The sequence below is a fragment of the Triturus cristatus genome, chromosome 5_2, assembly GCF_964204655.1.
Source record: "Triturus cristatus chromosome 5_2, aTriCri1.1, whole genome shotgun sequence".
Lineage (NCBI taxonomy): Eukaryota > Metazoa > Chordata > Amphibia > Caudata > Salamandridae > Triturus > Triturus cristatus.
Genome location: NC_140588.1, coordinates 783186588 through 783210349, shown reverse-complemented (window position 1 = coordinate 783210349; position 23762 = coordinate 783186588).

Sequence of the window (23762 nt, the reverse complement as noted above, 5' to 3'; positions counted from 1 at the left end):
TATTGAGTAGCCCGTGTAATTCACCGATAATGGGGCTAAAGAAACCTAATGGGAAGTTCAGGATTGTACAAGATTTGAGAAAAGTTAACAAAATTGTGGTGGCATGTTGTCCCATTGTGCCAAATCCTTCAGTGATTTTGTATCAGATTCCTCATGATGCTGAGTGGTACACGGTGATTGATTTGTGTCATGCTTTCTTTTCAATTCCATTGTATCATGACAGCCAGCCGATTTTTGCATTTCGGTTTGGACAGCGTATTTTAGCATGGTGTCGTATCCCACAGGGGTATACAGAGAGTCCTTCGAAATTCAATCAGTTATTGAAGAAATCATTGGAGAGTTTGATCATGCCTGAAAGCTCAGTACTAGTGCAGTATATCGATGACCTACTGGTGGCATCGAAGACGCGTGAAGCTTGTGAAGTAGATACCATAGCTTTACTGAATCATCTGGCAGATGGAGGGTTAAAGGTATCTCCAGCCAAATTGCAATTTTGCAAAAAAGAGGTGCATTATCTTGGACACAATATTGAAAAAGGTCTGAGAAAGGTGACCGATGACAGGATCAAGATTATCAGAGGAATGAGAGCACCGATGACCCAGAGAGAAGTGAGGATGTTTCTGGGGATGGTGGGTTATTGTCGTCAGTGGATAAGTAATTTCTCCCTGATAGCAAAGCCACTGATTAAATTGACCAAAAGTGAGGTGAGAGACCCATTGGAACTGGATGGAGAACAAATGGCAGCATTTGAGGAGTTGAAGAGCAGAATGTGTGAAGCCCCTGCTTTGGGAATGCCAGACTATGAGAAAGAGTTTGAGTTGTACTGCAGTGAGAGAAATGGTTGTGCACTTTCAGTGTTAATTCAGAAGCATGGACAACTGAGAAGGCCAATTGCGTACTTCTCATCGACACTTGACCCCGTAGCTGTGGGTTTGCCAGGTTGTCTGAAAGCAGTAGCTGCTACATGCAGAAGTTTGGAACAGAGTGAGGGCATAATAATGGGATATCCTGTAAGGGTGTTTGTACCTCATGATGTGGCAATTCTTTTGACAAGAAGCAGAACTCAATATATGTCACATAGTCGGCTGACTAAATATGAGAAAATCATTCTGGGAGCATCAAATGTGACTCTTGAGAGATGTGTGAATGTGAATCCAGCAACGTTGTTACCAGATGCTGAGAATGTGAATGTGGGAGATGATGTTGATCATGATTGTTTGGATGTGCTTGATTACTGCACAAAACCCAGACCGGACATAAGAGATTTGCCGTTACCTGAGAGTGATCATGTGCTGTTTGTGGATGGATCATGTTTGAGGACTGATGATGGTGTGCTGAGTGCAGCATATGCAGTGTGCAAGGTTTCAGAAGTCATGGAAGCTTCGCCTTTGAAAGGAGTAAGATCTGCTCAAGTGGCTGAATTGGTGGCATTGACGAAAGCTTGCAAAATTGGAAAGAATCTGAGAGTGACTGTGATGACTGATAGTCAGTACGGATTTGGAGTCGTTCATGATTTTGGCCAGCTTTGGCTACAGAGAGGTTTCTTGACGTCAAGTGGGACTCTAATAAAGAATGCTGAAGTGATTGGGAAGTTGCTTGAGGCGATACAGCTGCCTAAAGAATTAGCAGTTGTGAAGTGTGCAGCTCATGGACAAGGAGATGATTTTGTTACTCTTGGTAATCATTTTGCCAATGACATAGCACAGTATTGTGCAAAGAACAATCATTCGATTAATAGGGCACGAGAGAGGGAAATGTCTTTTTGTTCTGTGATGTTTACTAATGTCCTAGAAACGTGGGATGAAGTGAAACAGTTGCAGGATGAGGCAGGAGATGAGGAAATGAGAGATTGGATTAAGGCAGGTTGTGCCCCAAGAGAGACAGATCATGTTTGGATCTATAGAGATGGTAGACCAGTCATGCCCAATTCCATGTTGTCAACAATGGCGAGAATGTATCATGGCCAGGGACATCTGGGGAGGGATGCAATGATTAGGTCATTCAAGCAAACCTGGTATAATGCGAAGTTCAGGTTAATTGCAGAAAGCATCTGTCAGAGATGTTTGATTTGTCAGCAGTTCAATACTGGAAAGAAAACAGTGGTGAGTCTAGGAACAATAGGCAGAGAAGGAGGTCCTTTTACCAGAATGCAAATAGATTTTATTGAAATGCCTCAAGTAAACAGATTGAGGTATGTTCTAGTGGTAGTCTGTTTGTTCTCAAGATGGGTGGAGGCCTATCCGACTAGGAGAAATGATGGAATAACAGTTGCCAAGTTACTGTTACGAGAGTTGATTCCTAGGTACGGGTTCCCAGTGACAATTGAGTCTGACAGTGGTGGACACTTCTACAATGAGCTCATGGGTTTAATTTGTGAAGCATTGAGCATACAGCAGAAGCTACATTGTGCATACAGACCAGAGGCTTCTGGAGTCATTGAACAGATGAACGGCACAATAAAAAACCGAATTGGTAAAATGTGTTTAGCCACTGGAATGAAATGGCCTGATGTCTTGCCTCTAGTGCTGATGACTATTAGGTCTACTCCAGATAGAATCACAGGTTTGAGTCTGCACGAAATATTAATGGGACGTGCGATGAGACATGCATTTGTGCCTGTCAACAAGTTGATGACAATAACTGATGACATGATTTTGGATTACTGTAAAGGCCTGGCTGACGCAGTTCATTCTGTGTTTCATCAGGTTGGAGAAGACGCTACCACACTTGAGAAGAAGCAAGCCCATGATCTGAGTCCAGGAGATTGGGTGAGGATAAAAGTGCACAGAAGAAGAAATTGCTTGGTTCAAGGTGGGGAAGGCCGAGACAAGTTATTCTGACTACAACGACTGCAGTAAAGTGTGCTGGTGTGAAAAACTGGGTGCATGCTAGTCATACTCTGAGAGTTCCAAATCCAAAAGAAGGGACTGGTAAGGAGTATTTTGAAGAGTCAGATTCCAGTGATGATGCAGAAACTGAACCAGTGAGAAGAAAAAAGAATCCTGAAAGGGGTGAAGGAGAAAGAGAGTCAGGTGATTCTTTCTTTCCAAGAGAGGCTTCAAGAGAAACATTGAGAGTTTCAGAGGAGAGATCAGATTCTGTAAGAGTGCCTGAAGTTCCAACAAGCAGTGGAGAAGAAAGAAGAGAAAAGAGCAATTCCACAGTGACTACACCTGAATCAGATGAGGAGGTTGAAAATCCACTTGGGATTACACCTGAAGAAGCAGGGTCAGAAGAAGATAGAGAGGGACAGATTGCGGAAGACCCCCGAGGAGGTGTAGGGAACATTCTTGATAAGCTAGGTGAAGGGACAAGTAGACAGCAAGAAGATTGCGTGTCGGAGACCCGAGGAGGGACAGAATTAGGGAAATCTCAATCAGTGGTGGAAAAGACTGTGGAGCGAAAGAAAATTGTTGAAGAACAAGAGGCAAATGAAACAGAATCAGATGAGAGTGAGAATGAGAAATCAGAGGGTCGAGTTCTGAGAAAGAGAACTTGGATTGGAGAAAGAAATAATAAAGAAGTGAGACCAAAGAGAGTTGTAAGAGGAGATCTTTGGCCTAACAGGATAAAGAGACTGAGCTACAGACTGACACGAGCAAATTCATCGAAAGCTGAACAGGTGAACGAGGTGTCGAGTCAGAATCAAGCAAAAGGTGAAAAACAAAAGGTCTCAAAAGAACCAGAGGAGATCAAGAGAATCAGAAAACCTAACCAGAAGTATAGGTCACCGGAATGGACGTACGTGGCACTGTCTGAAGGTGAAGAGGCAGAAAGTCAAGGAAATCCAGAGGGGACCGTACGAGAAGTGGTTGAGGAGAAAACTGTTGGAATCCTGAAAGTTATCCTGACTGACATTGGAGAAGAGTCAGATGCACAGGATGTTGTTGAAGATCTGATACAATTTGATGTTGCTGAAGAAGAAGTGAAAAGTGATGAAAATCCAAACTGAGTGAACTGAAGGAGTCACTTGGAGAAAAGTGAAAAGAGAAAATCTGACATTAGCTGTTTGAAATAATCTAGTGTTCTAGTGTTTCAGTAGTGGAGTAGAAGAGGCTAAGTCAAAAGACACTGCCAAAGTAGTAAAATGGCTAACACAGAAAATAATCAAAGTAGATGTGCCTTCTTGAAAAGATGGTGTAGAATGTGCTGCTGCTGTACTGGATTATTAATGCTATTATGGGGTGTATTAGCTTTACTAGTTACTTTTAGAGTCACGATAGACACTTTTGGAATACATACTGAGAATGTGACTAACATAGAGAAGAGTTCACAGAAAATAGTTCCAACTAGAATTAGTAACATTTACATACATAAAGATAGGTCAATTAATGATTTTTCTAGCAATGTTTTTTCAAAGTTGTTGTACGAATACGTAAAGACAATGGAAGTTAGGGATTGCTACGTTTGTATGCAATTACCTGCATCCGTTTCAGAAGGTGTTACTTATCACCATTTACCAGCTACGTATGGGATTTCATGTAGTGTGTTAAGTAGTGTTTTTTATTTGTTGGGGAAAATAGATTATGAGATGTCTAACAAAGATAATATTTTTGGGCAATTGCCTATGAATAGAAAGCTGAATCCAGCTAAAGAAGCTAACATTTTTGGTGAGATTTTTATTGAGAAAGAAGAATTAACATTAGATTACATTTTTAGAAACAATTTAACTTGCAGTTTGAAAGAAGAGGAGAAGGCTTTCCTAGACATGGTAGAGGAAAGGAGAATGAACATGCATGAAAAGGCAGGGAAATATAAAGTGAGTGAGACAATTTGGGATATTGAGATGGGAAAGGAATTGAAGAATGGAGCTAGTCCAACTTTAGCTTTAGATGCACCACAGAAGGGTAAACTATGCATTACCAGAAAGAAATCCCAATATGATAGGTATTTTGTTGGGACTAGTGAGTGTCATGATACATACTTCATTGCAACAGGATGGGGTTTTAAAGGTGGAGAAGATCCAGTTTTCCCAGGAGTGTATTATGTTTGTGGGAACAAGGCTTATTACAAGTTGCCTGACCATTGGTATGGCACGTGTTATGTGGGCCTGGTCTTTCCAAAGATTTTCCATATAGATAGGATAGAAGATGTAGAACACATTAATTTACTAACACGTTTTAAGAGAGAAACTTGGTCAGAAATTGTGGGTGATATTTTTGGAGCTTTAATTCCAGCAGTGGGAATTTCTTTAAATGCATATGGGATTCGGAAACTGTCAACAGTGGTGGATCGCTTATCGACAAGTACCGCTGGAGGGTTTCTTTTGGTAAATACGGAGATGATTGCCGTACGTGCTATGTGTATGCAAAATCGACTTGCCCTTGATATTCTATTGGCCAAGGAGGGTGGAGTTTGTGGAATGCTGAAAGTTCAACATTGTTGCACTTACATTCCTGATGAAAGCAAAGACCTAAAGGTCTATATCAAAAATATTACTGATTTGCATGAAGAATTAGTAACACTGGAAGCTGAAAGTATCTGGACTAAAATAGCTAATAGGATAGTTGCTGTTAAGAATTTTATTGCTAAGATAGGTAGTACCATTATTGGTAGAGTATTATTTCCATTGACGTGCGTAATTGTTGCTTTATTGATACTAAGATTGGGATGTTTGTGTTGTAAAAACAGGGGAGGGAAAAAGAGAATAATTAGAGGAAATTCTGCAAAGAAACAAAAGAGGTCAAAGAGAGACCCACAAGAAATAGAATTAGAAGAATTGAGGGAGAGTGTTTACTTGGAGTCAAAGAGGGATGATGTGAGAGAGTCTGGTGTTTAATGTTGTGTCATAAAGAAAAGACATTTTCAATTTCTCCTAAAAATTGGGCCTAATTTTTTTTTGGGTTGGTTTTTGTGGTGATAATATAGCACCAAAGGGGGGATTGCTGGAGCAGAGTTTTCTGTTGAAAATTTATTGAGTTTTAAGCTCCAGTTTTGTCTATATGTTATGTTTAAAATTACTAATTTATAATCATTAATTATTATGTTTTGTTAAAGGTCTAAATTAATCAACATTACTAATGAGAGAAACTACACGTGGGATGCATATATGTTGCTTAATAATAATGTGCAATTTACTTAAATGAGTATCGTAAACTGTTATTTGTTTTGAGTTTACGCTTTTAAAATAACGTGTGCTAATGCTTCTTTTTGTTGCAGACGGCTAGGTAATTACATACGCATAAGGGTATTAGTGGGGATTAACACTGTATAATCATTATGATGTGGTAACGTTGTTTTGTGTTTCTTTTAATTAAGATGGTCCGTTTTGGCCTAAACAAAGATGGCTGCTATTTACAGCCTGCACTCGAGTGATTGAATTTTGACGAGAGGCCTTGCTGAACATGGTTGAAAGTCACCTGACCACAGCCTCTGCCTGAATTTAAAAGTTTCCGTGAGGACAACAGCTCTGGGCATGATTCCAATTGTCCTTGGAGAAGAATAAAGCCACAATGAACAATGATAAATCTGTGGTGGCTCTGCTATGGTATCGAGGAAGAGCATTCATAAAAGTATCGCTTGCAAACTCGAGTTTCCTTCTTCCGTGTTTTTATTTTTGTGATTTTTCCTGAGCGGAGGTTTTTCTAAATGTTACCAAGTGACATCCTTTCCTGCTCGCTCTGCTCAGTGGCTCAGCGGATATTCAAAGTTTGTTTGTAACATTATTTTTTGTTATTTTTGTTATAAATATACAAGACTAGAGAGGGTCCGTGTTCATTGCGTTCTTTGCGGTCATTGCATTCGGGATTTTGAGGCCATTTCTTCCTGAACCTATGCTGAGGACGGCAGCTCGAGAGACTTTACTGAGAGACCTGTCCTGACCCATTTAGCTAGAATAGGTAACTATGAGAATAATGATCTTGCTATTGATTGACTTTCATTTGAACTAATTTAGATAAACAACCATTTGTTTGAATTCCAGTGTCGGGTGTTTATTTCTTTGTCATATTGAGTTACAGATGTATTTCCTATGTTTAAAATCATGACTCAGGACAATGTCTTTATGGTCGCATTGACCTCGTTTTAGATGCAGATTGGTTTAGGTTTCTCTCCTATATTCAGTGTGGATAGAGTAATAGTGTGAATTTCAGTGTGATGGGCCCTAGCGTATGATGAGTGTATGTGCGTGTGACTGTAGGTTTACTCTGTCCGTGGAAGTAGGGAGAATTTATATGCGCCGATCTGCAGCACTTCCAGGTTCTTTTCTTCTGGGAGTCAGGAGCTGTGAAAGAGCTCTTCCCAAAAAGCTCACCATTGTGAGCCACACACTCTTCAGTGAGCACCTCCTAACCTGTCACACTGAATTTCAACTTTCTCTTCCTTCCTCTACCACCATTCTGAGCCTCCTCTCTTGCTAGGATTGCAAAAAGTAGTAATTCCAACCAAAAGTCCCTTCGCTGTTTGGTCTGGACAAAATATTGGCCTTCCTCCATGTTTCACAGGACCTCAGAGAGTATGTGTTAAATAATTTCCTCTTTGTCAGATCACTCTATGATCCCTGAACGTGACTTATGCAACTGGTGAATGCATTTGGCAAATTAATATTTGGGAATAGATAAATTGCAAATGCAAATCACACCGAACCACAAGTTTGAGAAGTGACAGTATGACGAATATGAAACCCCAATATTTATTAGAAAATGATTGTGACCTGAGAATCTGCATTCTGGTGCTTTGTACATCTGGCCTGCAGATATTAGGCTTTTCCAATTACTAATGTAGATTGAGGTATAATAGCCTCCCCTGTCACACACTTGTTTGATGAGCGTACAGTACAGAGGACTAGGCTTCAACAGAACATGCCAACCAAAGTTTTGCACAACCCTGATTCAGGATTTACAATATGAGTTTATTTTTGCACTCGTACTCCACATTAGCATATCTATGCAGAACTTCATATGTCAGGCAGAGTGAGATATGATCCCTTTTAAAGTTTTTTTTATTAGGGCACATAGCCAGTGAAACCTTAAGAATTTCTAGGACCCTTCACAAAACATATGTTTGCGCCATTTGTTCAGAACAACTTTGAATGTTATTCCCCATGTTTGATAATACCAACCTACATGAATATAAAAAAAGCTTAGGAAAAATGAATGGTTCAAAGCTGTATGAAATTCTAAAAAGATTCCAGTCTCTTTCAACTCGCAGGGTAGGCCATTTCACAGTTTGTTCCTCAGGCAGCAAAGGTATTGCCTGCGAGAATGTCCTTTCTTTGTATGGGGAGTGTAAACATTAAACTTGTTGAGACCACAGGAGCCAATTCTAAGTGTGCAGCATTGTTAATTCAGATTTTTAACTTCCCTCGTGAGCCTAGTAAGTCATGCAAAGATATTTAAATTGAGACGTGATGACATTTCAGAAACCTACGTTCTGTTCTCCCTCAAAGTTTTAGATTAGTTGCTGTGTAGCCGGGGAATAGGTAGGTAGCCTCAAGTACAGACTGTTATAGTAGTCCATTTTCAATAAAACACAGACCTGATTTTTTTTCTCTTGGATGGGAGTGGATGTTGTTTTCTCAATAGATGTAGAGTGTAAAACAGACATTTCTCACTGTGCCGCCATGTGCAGCTAAAAAACCCTCTGGAGGGATGTCCATACAAAATGGTCATAAGGCATTACCACAACAGCAGATGTTGTTTCTTAAAAGCAGTAAACAGCATTTCCAACATCAAGTTGTGTGTAATTGAATCGCATCTAATAATGGGCGATCCCTAGACATTTTTCAGCTTGGTTGCAGAAGATAGTGCATGGCCACCTTGCTTGGTAATCAGCTGTGTAAATCTAAGATATTGCTCTATACTCAAATGATCTTTTAAGGACATATAGGTGTGGCCATAAATATAGTAAAGAACAAGCAACAGAAATGGCTTCTGTGTCTATCCACATATCACCTATATGAGCTTTGTGGAAAAGGCAGTCGCTGAAAGTGTTTAGTCAAAAACACAGTACAACCCTCTAGGAGTTTGCCATGTATGGCCAACTCACATAACCTCATAAGTAGTATACCATGGTACACTATATCAAATGGAGGAGAGAGGTGAAAAAGGATCACACCTATTACAGATCCCATCTAAGATTGTCCTAACTTCATCCACTACTATCACATGTGTTCCATTGTAGATAAAATCTTAAATATCATGATTTTCAAGATGCCTAGCCTCCAGTGACTCCAATAGCCGCCCAGATCAGACAGAAGGGTGAGGGGCTCTTTTTTGCCAACATTGTCAAGATCAGGTTTATATCAGGATGGGTAAGACACTGCTCCACTTATCCAAGGATAGGGAAAAAGTCCAACTCAGAGACTGACAAGAAATGCCTGCAATTCAAACCTTGAGATGTCTAGTTCCAATATGTTTATCATTTCTATTGGGCAGGTGTGCTTTGGAAGGAGTTGTTTCTCTCAAACTATTCCTGTGTGGAAACTATAAGAAATCTGGCTTCCCCCAGCAATGCATGTGATGGTATAGTGCTGGTAATACTGGCACTGAGACTTCTGGCTCTCTTGACACTGCTTATGGTGGCATTGTGCATTTGAGATAAACCTCTGGAGCATAGTTATCCTTGGTGCTTTTTTGCAGTGAAGTTCTGCTCCACCAAATACTATCAAACTATGGGGCATATGCATCAAACTCCCGCTTAGCGAATCCCAATTTGCGATATTTTGCGATTAGCAAATTGAGATTCGCAAAGCGGGATGTAAAAAATAAATCGCAAATATTTTGTGATTTCTTGAAAATCGCAAAATATCCTCAGAAACCTCATTTGCGATTTCTTAATATCAAAATTCGCAAATTAAGAAATCGCAAAAACGGTAATCTGCAATCCAGGTGCAGCCTGATGCCATCACAAACAAGAAACTGGAGTGATTTCCTGAACCTGCTCACCTGAGCCACACCCAGAGGCTGCTTGGAGAGTGTGAAGAGGCATCCCAGGAGAGAGCTACCAGCAATGGCTTCCAACAAACAACAGGAGGGCAAGGATGCATAGAAGAGGAAGAGGAAGCATACGTTTTCAGAAAAGGAGCAGTAGGTCCTCATTGAGGAGATGGTGTGCAGCCATGAGCTCCTTTTTGGCAAGAAGGCACTGCGTGTCCCAGAGGCGAGGAAAAGGAAAATTTGGCTGGACATCCAAAGTAAGGTGAATGCAGTGGGAGTGACCAATCGTACCATTGAAGAATTGCGCAAGCGATGGGATGACATGCGCCAGAGGTCGAAGGAGAGGGTGGCAGCCAGACTGAAGGACGCAAATCAGACTGGAGGAGGACCATCCACAGCAGAACAGCCAACACCCCACGAGGAGCTTGTGGAGTCCACTCTCCTGCCTGAGAGCGTCGGTGGTGTGGCTGACATAGACAGCTCAGACCCTGCATCCAGCAGCCAAGGTAAGATGCATGCAAAATCAATCTGCACTCATCCCCATCCCATGCACACTTCCCCAAATGTGCATAGTAACCTCACAAAATGTTATTTCAGTCCAAGTCTTACGGCACACCCAGCAATGCATCATGGGACTTGTAGTACTATGTCTGACAGTGTGTCCATGAGACAAAGGAAATCTAATGCAACGTGTGGGTGAATGATAAAGTATCAGAGGTTAGCCAAAACAAACTGTAGGAACTTTATTGATTGCCAATTGCAGACAAACACACAAACTCATGTAGTCCCCTTTACATCCACAGCACAATCAAGGGCACGTGAAGACAGCGCAGAGGGAGAGGAGCCTGCACAGCCTGAGGACTCCAGTGACGACACTGAGCAGATTCCAATCCAGCGCAGGAAGCGCGCACATGTGCCCCCACTGCCTCCATTTGAGGACAAATTACCAGCCATAGGGGATGACAGTGACAGGAGAGAGGGGAGTCAGGGTGTGTCACACATGCCCATTCAGGACACACCAAGGCCAAGGATCCGAACACAGGACACACGCAGGTCAAGGCCCAGGAGCAGCACTGCGACTGAAGCCGAAGAATCCGTCTTCTCAGGCCTGGAACATAGCATGCTGCAGGAACAGCGCCTGCAAAGCAAATCACTTAGGTCAATCAATAGGCAGCTATGCCGTATCCACAATGACCAGAAAAACATGGAGGAGGGCATCATGGCCATGGCAGGTGCCATCCGTGACCTTTGTGACACTTTGAGGCACAACCAGGCCGCCAGTGATAGGACTGGCCGAAGTGCCAATGCACGCCTTCACAACTATACAAAGGCCGTGAACCGCCTCTGCACCCCACCAGCACCCTCACACGCAGAAGCGTGACTATGCAGGTCGAAATGGCGCACGGCTGCCAGGATATAGCCCGAGGACTTGCACAGGTCACCACTGCTGTGGAGCAGCTGCAGACGGCCAACGCAGGTGGCAGTGGACTCATGGCCTCTGCCGAGAGTGAAGACACCTCCAGTAGGAGCAGCATCACTCCTACATTGCCAGGGGACAGACGACGCAGTGCCAGACAGGGTGCAGGACAAGGGAACACCATGGGGGGAACTCAGCCTGGACGCCAAACACCACCAATGCGTCACCGAAGGAGGTGAACTGTGCGGTGACACTTAATGCAAACAGGGTGAAGTAACCGTACTATGCTGTGTGCACAGTTACTTGTGCTTTACCTGCACTGTGTGCATAACATGTGCTGGGTACAGCTACAATTTTCATTATTGTGAAGTGTGAATAAACACTGCACACATTATCAAGCTTTTTTGTCTCATGTCATCATTGCTCACCTAGAAGTAGTTTCGTGTGATCTCAGTCCGTCTCTGGCGTCCAGCAGCTGCCCCGACTCCTGATGCAGTTCTGGCAGGGGAAGCAGGGCGCTCGTCATCCGATGTGTCTGTATCGGTCACATCAATTGTGGTGCCTTTCCTCATTGCCATGTTATGTAGCATTGCACAGCTTGCCACGATTTTAAAGCAGGTCTCAGGGCTGTATTGCAGTGCGCCTCCACTTTTATGCAGGCACCGGAAGCGGCTCTTCAGGATTCCAAAGGTACGCTCAATCATGCTGCGTGTAGATCTGTGTGCCCTGTTGTAGCTCCTCTCACTTGCATTTGCAGGATCCAGATATGGGGTCAGGATGAAGTCCCGCACTGCATAGGCACTGTCACCTGCAGGGATAGACACAATAGGTAAGTCAATGTACCCCCCTCAAGTGATGTAGTGGATGTATTGATGTGTGCCATGTATTTACCTAGCAGGTATCCCTCCCCAAACTCTCCAGCACTCAGACGTCTGTGTATTCCACTGTGTCTAAAGATGAAAGAGTCATGTGTACTGCCGGGGTATTTGGGGACAATGTCAGTGATGATATACTTTGTTTGCACACCATCTGTATATTGAGGGAATGGTAGCATTTCCGGTTTCTGTAGACATATTCAGTTGCTGATGGGGTGTGATGGCCACATGGGTCCCATCGATGCAGCCAATGACGTGGGGGAAACGTGCAATCTGGTAGAAGTCCAGTTTTGTTTGCTGTAATGCCTGTTGGGTGGTGGGGAAGTATATGTGCTGTGAGAGCCTCTGTAGCATTGCATCTAGAAAGGCATGTAAGAAGCGCGAAAGTGCACTCTGTGTCACCCCACCAACCTCCGCTATTACCCGTTGAAAACTCCCTGACGCCAGGAGGTGCAGGGAGCACAGGACCTGCACATGTGTGGGAATTGTTTGTGTAGGGTGTTCCAAGTAGGGTTTCAGCTCCTCAATCAGGTCCATTATGGTCTGTGGGTGCAGTCTGTACTTGTCATAGATGTCCTCTTCAGTGTGCTGGAACAGAGTGATGCGCAGCCTCAATATACGTTCCTGTCTCATTCTCCTCTGTGCAAGAGCCCGAATACGTAGCCTCCTGGCTATCACGAACATTGCTGCCATTGTGGTTGGGTCTGTTGCATTGTGGGGTGGTTTAAGTACCTTGCACCAGTTTACCACCTGCATGCAATTGGTGTTAATTGCGATTTCTTAATTTGCGAATTTCGTAAAATCGCAATGGGCGACTTTTTCATACACTTGCTAGCGATTTCTTATATATTGCGATATCCTCATTGCGAATTTCGCTAAGTCAAAAAAATCGCTATTTAAGAAATCGCAAACATAATCGCAATTTTTCAGTTTCGCAGCCTAAGAAATCGCTAATTTAGCGATTTCTTAATTTTTCCTAGGCATGTGTGTCATACATATGAAATTGCGAAAATGTAGTCGCAAACGCTGTTTTTTGCGATTCGCAGCGTTTGCGACTAAATTTTGGTTTCATACATATGCCCCTATGTTCTTCTGGCTCTGTTCATGATGGCAGGATATTGGTGAACGGGTTCCTTGAGGAGTTTGATGTTCAGTTGCATGACCTGTGATAGTACTCAATGTCATTGTAAAGTGAGCAGTTCATTGAGGAATCTGCCATTCAGTGGTAGTGGCTTTTGTGTTTTGTGACTTTGTGCAGGTTGGAGTTGCTCACAACAAAGCCTTGGTTTTCTTGGTAATGCCTTTAATGGCATGACACAGATACATGTTTTAAAACTGCACCAAGAAGAGACAAACCCATTCAAGACGCTAAAGGAGTAATATCCAAGGAAGCTTGTGTTTTATGGACATGCCTTTGAATCCTGTCATAAAGAATATGGCATAGATGTTAAATAGTTTTCAGTTTAAATTTTAGGGAAGGCGTGTAAGTCAAAACTCTCTGCTTTAACCACTAGAAAAATATATATCACTGCTGTATTTCATCCCTGTTAGAGACTTTGTTTTCATAGACCTTTTTACGCAACCTTTAGCAGCACATGTGCTCTGGAGTTCCCACAGAGGAAAATAATTTGTTCAGGGTTTGAGCTTTTTCAGTACCACTGGTCAACTGATATCTTAAATGGTAAGTATGTTAGACATTTTAACCCCATAGATGCCAGTGTAAATAACGGGCAAACTGATGGTAAGTACACCTAAAATGATCTCTCAAGAGGCCAATAAAGGCATGAGTGATGAGTGGACATCCAGCTACTGTCTGATGTACCAGCATGGTGGAGCCTGCGTTTAGGGTAATTCTCGTCATAGTCACTGTACCATCATGTCATTCAATAAGGTGATGGTGCACAGGGTGTACCCAGACTGTTTGCATATAGGCTGCTGTGATGCCAATGATTTGAGCATGGGGGAGCGGCAGCTGACCCCTTAGGCAAAGCTGTAAGAGCATAGGATTAGCCATGCATACAGAAAGTGAGTGCCTACAGGCTTGTGTTGCTAAGCCAGTTCATCTGGGGTGGAACGGGCCAGGGTCATTGTTAGAAATGGGGATCTCTAGTTGGCATAGGTAGGTACCTTTGTCCAAATAGGGACCCTTGCTTCTAGTCAGGGTGAAGGGGATACACTTTCAAAAATAACCCCTGCCCACCCCTTTGGTAGCTTGGCACAAGCAGACAGTCTTATCTCAGAGGCACTGTGTGAAGCATTTGTGAACACATACAGTAATACAGTGAAAACACTACAAATGGACACCACACCAGCTTAGAAAAAGAAGTAATTTTTATCTAAATCAAACAAGACCAAATGACAAAAATCCACAATACAGCAATAAAAATATGACTTTCAAATGGTAGAAATAGTTCAGTTCAAAGCAAATTGCAGATGCGACACTTTTCACACAAAGTACCTTGGATGCGTAGTGTACACAGACAAAAAGGGCTGCAGGGAAGGTGATGCATCGGTTCCTTACACTCAGGGAAGGTGATGCGTCGGTTCCTGGCTCCGAGGGAGGTGATGCGTTGGTTCCTTACCGGAGAGGAGATGATACATTGTTTCTTACTGCGTGGGGAGGTGATGCGTTTCTTTCTTACTGTGTCCCCCAACAATGCGACAGTCCTGGCACCTCGATGAAATGCATCAATCCGGGAGGATGCGTGGATTCTTGCAGCCGTACAGCAGGGCTTGCGTCGGAATCGGTGCAGTGAGATAAGACTTCGGAGACCGGTGCACTCGATGCATTGTTCAGCGATTTCTCGAGCCACGGGCAGGCACTGCAACGGTTTCTTCAGCGATGCATCGAAAACAGGTGAAGATGCATCACGCTTCTTTTTGTTGCATTGCTTTTCCAGCTCCCAACAGCCAGAACAACCTCCAGAGTCACGAAACAGCTACAAGCACCTAATGGCAGGTCAGAACTTCCAGCAAGGAATTTCAGGGGACCTGGGTGTGAAGTCTTTGTGTCCCTAAGACATCAGAACAGGAGCAAGATCTTCTTCAAGCCCTTGGAGACCCTCCTCTAGCAGAGGACACAGCAAACAGCAAAGTCCTTTTCCCTTTCCATGGCAGAAAGTAGCCACTGCAGCCCAACCCCAGACAGCAAACAGCACAGGGGCAGTATTCCTCCTTAGTTTCTCCAGCTCTTCTCCTTGGCAAAGGTTCCTCTTTATTTCCCAGAAGTGATCTAAAGGTCTGGGGTCTGGGCCCCTCTTTTTATACAGTAAAATCTTTTATTCTCTGGTGGCAGAGAAGCCCTGTGCTCAGTCAGAACCAGTTCTGTCCTCTCTCATGCAGCTACCTGGCAGGAGGTAGAGACAGCATTGTGGAAGGCAGACCAGGCCCATTCAGATGAAAGGAAATCTCCTCCCCCTACTCTAAATGCAACCAGGTCTATTCAGCTCAGCCCTGACCCATCCAGACTCTCTGGAACCAGTGCTCCTCCCTAGCCCCTATCACTCCAAAGTCAGACAGTCAATACACATCCTAGCAGAGGCGCGCTGGATGGCTAAGCAAGAAAATACCTGCTTTCTAAAAGTGGTATTTTCAAACACAGAATGTAAAAATCACCATCACTAAAAGATGTAGTTTAACATTCTGAGTTCAGGCATACTAAATTGTATTTTCCTACCTTGTTCTCAGGGGTAGTTATGTTTATAAGATGTTATACGCAAACTCCACATTCTATCCTATGGTAACAGGTAGCCTTGCAATAGTGAAAAACGAAATTGGCATTATTTTACTATCAGGACATGCCACACACACCAGGACATGTCCTACCTTTCACATTCACTGCACCCTGCCCGCAGGGGTACCTTGGGCCTACCTTAGGGGTGACTAACATGTAAGAAAAGGGAAGGTTAGGGCCTGGCAAGTGGGTGCACTTGCCAGGTCGACATGGCAGTACCAGACTGCACACAGGCTCTGCAATGGCAGGCCTGAGTTACATTTACAGGCTGCTTCGGTGGATAGCACAATAAGTGCTGCAGCCCACCAGCAGCATTTGATTTACAGGCCCAGGGCACACACAGTGCACTGGACTAGGCTCTGACTAGTAAATCAAATATGCCAATCATGGAATCAACAATCCATAACAACAATTTACAAAGGGACCACTTGCCCTTTGGCACTGAACAGCAGTGGCAAAGTGCCCAAAGCATCTATACCAGCAAAACTAAGTTCAACACACATCAAAAACACAGGAGGCAAAGGCAAAAATACAGGGGAAACCCATGCCAATGGTGCCAGGTCATCAATTAGGAGGACTGTTTAAGTGGGTCAGCAGTATGACAAAGACTGTTTCTCCCTGAATTTGTCTAAACGTATGCCTCACATATTTTCTGCGTGTCACAGTCAACCTCTCCTCAAGTGTTCCCATTGCACCTGCAAGCAGGTAAAAATTTCCCAGTCCTATTTCCAAGGTGACATTGCTCCTTCTCCTAACCTGTACGCTGTACATATATTGCAGCTAACTCATGCCCTCTGAACCCGACCTTGTGGACGGCTTCCTATGTGTATCCCTGCAGATCCTCAGATTGCCTCTTGAGTGTGCCAGAATTTGTTCTTTGTGACTTTGTCTGATCTCTTCCCAGTCAGTGTCACTTCAGTCGTGAAGTTTTTTTTTTTTCAGATAACATTTTATTACTTTTGTGTACATATGTGGCCTGGGTGGCCCAGGGTGACATTTCGGATAATCTAAACAGCATGCCAGAAATGTGGAAAATAGAAACAAAGAAAGAATAATAAAGGAAACCCACCCTTGTCACCCAATGTCAATAAGCTGTCGTTGAACTTCAGTTTCCTTCATTCATGCCCCCGCCGACCTATCTAATCGACGCATCCCCACCAAATTTTGAAATGCTTTTGAGGGCATCCCCTTGCCTTATAGACAGCGACCTCCAGTCCCATGCGATGGTCCATGCCACTCTTCCATACCTCCACCGAAGGCGGTGATGCCACCTTATGTGTCCTTGCTATGTCTCCTTTGGCAAGAGTGAGGCCCATAAATAGAAGTGACAATTTATACCCAATGCCCTCAATACCCTCTGTGCAGTGAAGGCGGATTATTTTGGGATCCCTAGTTATGGTCCATGAAAGAACTTAGACCACACAGAAAAGAATCCTCTGCCAGAACCTATCTAGTGCTGGGCAGCTCCGCACTGAATTTAGGAAAGTACCCTCTGCCATCCCACAACAGAGACAAACAGGGGTAGCAATCAGACCCATTCGCCACAATCTGTGCCATGTATAGTAGGCCAGGTGCAGGTATTTAAATTGAATTAGGTGAAGGTGAGCCAATACCACTGCCTCCCTGGCTGCTCCAGTGGCTTCGGTCCCGTTGTCATTGTCCAATGTACCCAAGTCTGCCTCCCAGGCTGCTCGAAGGGCGTAATGCATATTAGTATTGTTAGTGACTAGGGTTCGGTAAATGAGGGTGATTTTGTGAGATTCCACATCTCACAAAAGGAGTTTGCCCTCTCGGATATAAAATCCTGGCAGAGTTATAATGTGTCATATGTATGGGGTGAGGGTGTAACAAAGTTGGAGGTAGTGGTGAAATTGGTATTCTACTTGCATATTGTGGAATAATTTCAGCTCTGTGCCCTGCATTACATCCCCCAAGGTGGAAATTCCCTTGGTTGCCATTCCTGATCTCCTTTTGGCCACCACAGTTTCATCAGGACAGTCAGAGCACTAGCAGTCTTTGAGGTGAGGAAAGTAGCCACAAATTCCCATGGCTGATGTTGCATTGGTAGCGGCCATCCACAATGGCGAACATTGAGAAATCTCACCAGCAGGTGGTCTGGAGTAAGATTTTCCTCACCCACGCTCGCCAATGTAATGTTGGCGAGCACGAATGAGGAAGACACTCTGCTACGCAGAGCAGAGTTCTTCGGAAGTCCACCCAACTACGCAGAGCACAGAGTGTAAAAAACTCTGTGAGCGGAGCACTATTTCACTCCCAGGCCTATACAGGATGCAAAGTTAGAATGGTGTAAGACAAACTTGTTTCCCCAGAGCAAATCCTACCTGGTGTATTTACCAGGTTACCTACGCAGACAGCAGAGCCAAGCTCCATCCCATGGCAATGACGAGCTTGGAATGGGGAGGTGTGACTGGCCCTAAGAAGGTAGTTGTGTCTCTTGGCTTCCAAGCCGGGTGTCTACTGGGAAATGATCTTGTAGCTTCTGAATGGTCCTGGGTGGAAATAAAAATCAATGCACAGAAGCTGGCCCTCCCTGAGTAGGTATGTGCTGTGACTAAGTCACAGACTGCACATCAGGGGAGTGCTGGACACTTGGACCCTGGAACAATAGGCCAAGCCTCCAGAAACAAGAGACAGGGCCAAGGGTCTGGTGAGCTATTCCAAACCGCATACGAGGTCCAGGGGGAATCCAACCCTGAGGGCGAGGATCTTGTCTCTGAGGTAGGGACTTCATCCCTGCAAGGTCGGTCAGACTTGTCAGAATTTCAAGGAGCCGGTGGACCCACCAGAGAGGAACTGTGCCAGGGGCAAAGAGATTTCCCACTCTTGAGGGCCTGAGGCAGACTGCCTTCAGGCAAGAGAAGGGTGATGTCAGTGGATTCCACAGGGTCTACTGGGAGGATGGAGTCCCCTCTACTGAGGCCAAGGACCCCAGACCAGGGGCAAACAGGAGAGTGTTGGTCCCCCAGAAGTACAGATAGTTCATCCTAACCTTGGGACATGACATCTCCTTGGCAGGACATTTGGGTCAGACTAAATTTAATTTGTGACTGATGTGTTCTGGTATATTCATTAATTTTTCATTTATTCAATTAAATCTACACAGACTTTTCCTGTGAGGATAAATAAAGTGTTTTTTGAAATGCGTTCCATGAGAACGATTGTTATAAGTTTAACTTAATGCCCAGTTTGCTTGAACATATGGGTTGCTCTTGTTCTTTTGAAATATGTAGGTGATGTCACTGCAGCAGAGTGCTGTTAAGGCTTTCCTATGAGCTTAACATACCTGCCGCCATGACACCACTGCCGCATCACCCACCCGCCTTGGATGCAACTGGTAATCTGGCAGGTGGGTTCACCACGGGCTTGGCGGTCTTCCTGGGATCGCCATGTTGGCAGTCCTATAGGAAGACCCTCAAACACATAATTAGGCCCTAATTACCATTATTTGTATTACATTAGACAAATTACATTGCACTACTTTGTAAAGTTGTAACACTATTTTAACTATGGCCATATTGGGGAAGATACAATGATATTGATTGATGGCCTTGAAAGAAAACATTGTATTAAGGAACAATGGGGCATATCAACAACAACCGGCGATAATTATCGCTCAGCGCTCTTAGCGTGAGGATAATTATCACCGGCTAGCGTGAATTTTTATCGCTGAGATAGCGTGCTATTAGCAACGCTTATCTCAATAGCGATAAAAATCTACACGCTAACAGGCTAACGTGAGATTATCGCTGGAAACCCAGCAATAATCACACGTTACCTTGTTGATAGGGACAGGCAAACTTAGCCATGATATCCTCCTTCCATAGGATATCATGGCTAAGTCTGAAAATTAGCAGACGTAAAAAAGCAGCGTTAACCGCGGTTAGCGCTGCTTTTTTTGTCTCTAACAGGGTTAGCGACATTCTTGATAATAGGAGAAATGTCGCTTAGCGACATTTCTCCTATTATTTTACTCTGGAACGCCCCCTTTGCATTTCATTAGAGATGCAAGGGGAAGCGTAGAGTAAAAGGGTGCTAACATGCAAATTTGCGTGTTAGCACCCTGTTGTTGATAGGGCGCTAGTTTTATCTCTGCTTTTTTGGCTTTTAAAGCCAAAAAAGCAGAGATAAAGCCCTTGTTGATATGCCCCATAGTTTTTATTGAGTGCAGACAGACTACCAATTATGGCAGTAGTAGGAGCTTGGAGCAGTACCCTAATGATCAATGTGAATGTCTACTTTGTAATAATGGAATACAGGATTTGAATCACATCCTTTTTATGTGCACTTATTTTGGACGGTATCTCATAAAATAACTATATCCTTGCTTTCGACATTGTCATGTGTACATACTCAGTAACTTCTTATCCGTGACTTTATCTCCCACAAATAAAGATTGTGTTACAGTATGTTTACATTTTTTAAATGTTTTTAAAGACATTTTAAGTTAGGAATTTATAGCACCATTTATGTATTTATTTATTTAATGTATTTATTATTTATTGTACCATTGCACTTCACCTTACTTGCAAAAACACGTGTTTGTATGAGTAGTGTGTATGGTATATTCATATATTGTTGTTTCTGGAAGGAGACTTAATCAATAAAGTTGACTTGACTTGGCTCCCCAGTCGTATAAAACAAGTGCCAGTGTGCATCACCAGTAGACACCAGCACAAATTAAGCACTGCATATCAGACTTGGGAGCAGGCGCATAATCAAGTCTATTCAGGCTCCTAAGAGACATTGTTGAGAAATCACTATTAATTACAGGTGGTTCAAACCTCCTCTCGGTGCATTTCTAAAATGTTTTTGTACAGGATTCTCCTGTGGGGCAGTGCTGCTAAAATTGTTAGTATGTGTGGCCAAGACCTGTACAAGGACAGCAAAAGATTGTTGGGGCAGGGGGCCTAAGATTCTCATGGTAGCCCACTGCTAAATATTGTGCTAGAGCTTATTTCTGTATCATGGAAGCACCCCAAAAAATAGCTCTCACGCGTCCCCTCCCTTGTGCTTCAATAGAATGCTGATATGTGCGACCATCCCGTGTGGAGGAGTTGGTGTGTGTGTGTGTGTGTGTGTGTGTCTGTGGCCCCTCCCTCTGTGGAAATACTGCTGAAGACAGCATAAGCTTACAGCTGTCCTCTGTGAAACAACTCCTAAAACGTGTGCATTTGCACTCCCCCAACAGAAGTACCAATAAAACCTGCTGCCAACTGTGACCCTCCTCTATTGTAGGTGATGTAGAATGTTCACTTGTGTCCACCTCTTTTTTATAGCAACAGAGTGAATGATTGCTTATGTCTGACAATCTCCGCTGTCTCAGTAGGGAGAAACTGAGGGTGTGTCCTGCCCTTCCCTTCCAGTAATTCAGAAATGTAGAGGGGTTTGTAGACCTTAAGGTTTATCCCGATGAGTGGAAAGTGTGAGTAACGTGAATCCTCAGTTAACAATACATTAAAATAATATCTATTTCGTCCACCAATATATAATGAAGTGGTACTGATTCGTCTTAGAACGATGGGTCACTAGCTCCATGCTCTGAGAGGCTGAGGAAAGCACCTTCCAAGGATCTGAAGGGCAGCACGAGGGATAATAATCCACATTTGTACAGCGCACACAATGACCCGCAAGGGTCTCTAGGCGCTGGGGTCCGTCGGGAAAATTAAGCAAGCTATTGCCCAGAGTCACATGGTGCTGGGCCAATCTGTCGCCGGCGCTGGGGCTCGAACCGTGATCCCCAGATTTCGGAGACAGTCGCCCTGACCGCGGTGCCACACCTCTAGGGTGAGAGGGAGTTCCATGATGACTTGCCTATGAACCTCTGACATACATACCCATGTGACATCACGGTATGTTCTGAGCATCTTTCAGTGGGCACTGTATATGATCCATACGTCATGATAGGCGGCTCTCTTGAACACCACATAGAAGTTTCCCTTTTATATTTTCACCCTTTTTGTACAAAGCCACTCACGGTCACTCCATGTAAATGTGACATATACCGCAATCAGATGTCTGTTCGAAATGTTTTCTCTTTCAGCAATATGTAGCATATTGCTAGAAAGCACAATTGAAATCTATTCATTGTATTTTTTGTCAAAATGTTTCATGAACGTCAGGTAGTTCCATATAAATGTGTTCCGTTCATAGACCTCCAGGCGCTCAATCTAAATAGAGACAAAAGTTCACATTCCAGAAGTCGGGTATGAGGCCCAAAATGAGCAAAGATTAAACATCCGCTTTACCACCAGCGACTATTTATGTAAACCAACCACCCGTGACAACATAGGGAAGCACCGCGCGTGTGTGTGATTAACCCTTTAAACCCAATGTGCCGTGCGTTGTGCTCCTGAGTGGGTGCGTCTCTGCATATTTGGGTGCTGCTGTCCTTGCTGGGTGCGCTGTTGTACTGACGCGCGGCTCTTCCCCGTGGAACAGCATTTAAAGCTGTTGAAATATACGACGAGTCCCGTCAGCCCTTCTGTAAACTGTTTATGGAATGGACTCTTCCCCGTGGGAACGGCACAAGCGTATTGTGTCGTGGTGTGTGGCTCTCCCTCTGCGAACACTGCTAAAAATCCTAGTGTGTGACCTTCCCGTGTGAAAACCCCGTTAACATTATTTATAGTACTAATCTCCACTTTGAGAAGAGCATTAAAAATGTTGTGCCTACAGCTTGCCCCCTGTAAGAGAGCTGCTAAAAGTCTTGGTTGCACATTATTGGAACCCGCTCTTGGTAGTAAAATTGTGCACTAGGGTGACCAACTGGCATTGGTGCAAATTCAGGACGGTGAGTGTAAAAATTCAGGACACCAATTCAGGACAGGTCAAAATTCAGGACAAAACTTCAGGACAATAGGTACGTTTTACAGACACATCAGAAGAGGTCGCGCAATAGTATATAAGTTAACCCAGCCATATCCAAACATATTCAACCATTTGCAAACCTATCCATTATGTATCCTTCCATCTATCATTTCACTCATCCATCCCTTCATCCATCTTTTCACTCATCTATCCATTATCCATCCATCCACCCTTTCACCCTATCCATCTGTACACTCATCCATCCACTCTTCTACCCATCCATTCATTCACTCATCCATCCAGCCATTTACCCTTTCACCCATCCAGCCATCCTTTCACTTACTCATCCATCCATCCATCCATCCAGTCACTCATCCATCCACTCATCCAGTCAGCCATCCATCCTCCCTTTCTCTCTCCATCGACCCTTTCACTTAGCCATCCTTCCTTCCATCCACCCACCCATCTACTCATCCACTCATGAATCCATCCATCCTTTCTCTCATCCATTTATCCTTTCACTCCTTCACTCATCGATTCATCCTTTGGTCCATCTACCCTCCCTTTCACTCACTCATCCATCCTTACATCCACTCTTTCACTCATCCGTCCATCAATTCACCCTTGCACTTATCAATTCATTAATCCATCCATCCTTTAACTCATCCATCCACCCTTTTACCCATCCAGCTATCCTTCCACCCATACATCCAGCTATTTACCTTTTCTCTCATCCATCCTTCCACACACTCAATCCATCCATCCATACTCTCATTATCCATCTATTGAATCGTTTATTCATCCATTCACCCTTTCAAGAATTCATCCAGCCATCCACCCATCCCTTCACTTACTCACTCGCCCACCTTTTCATAATAATTTTGAGCTGAGCCTTTTTGAGAAGAGGCCCATCAAGAACTTCACCCTCGCTGCAGGAGCCATTCCAGGACTGGGACGGAAGCCACCCAGGGCGGAGACAGGATCCACCACAGGGGGGACAGGAGCCATCACAGGCGGGGGGACAGGAGCCATCA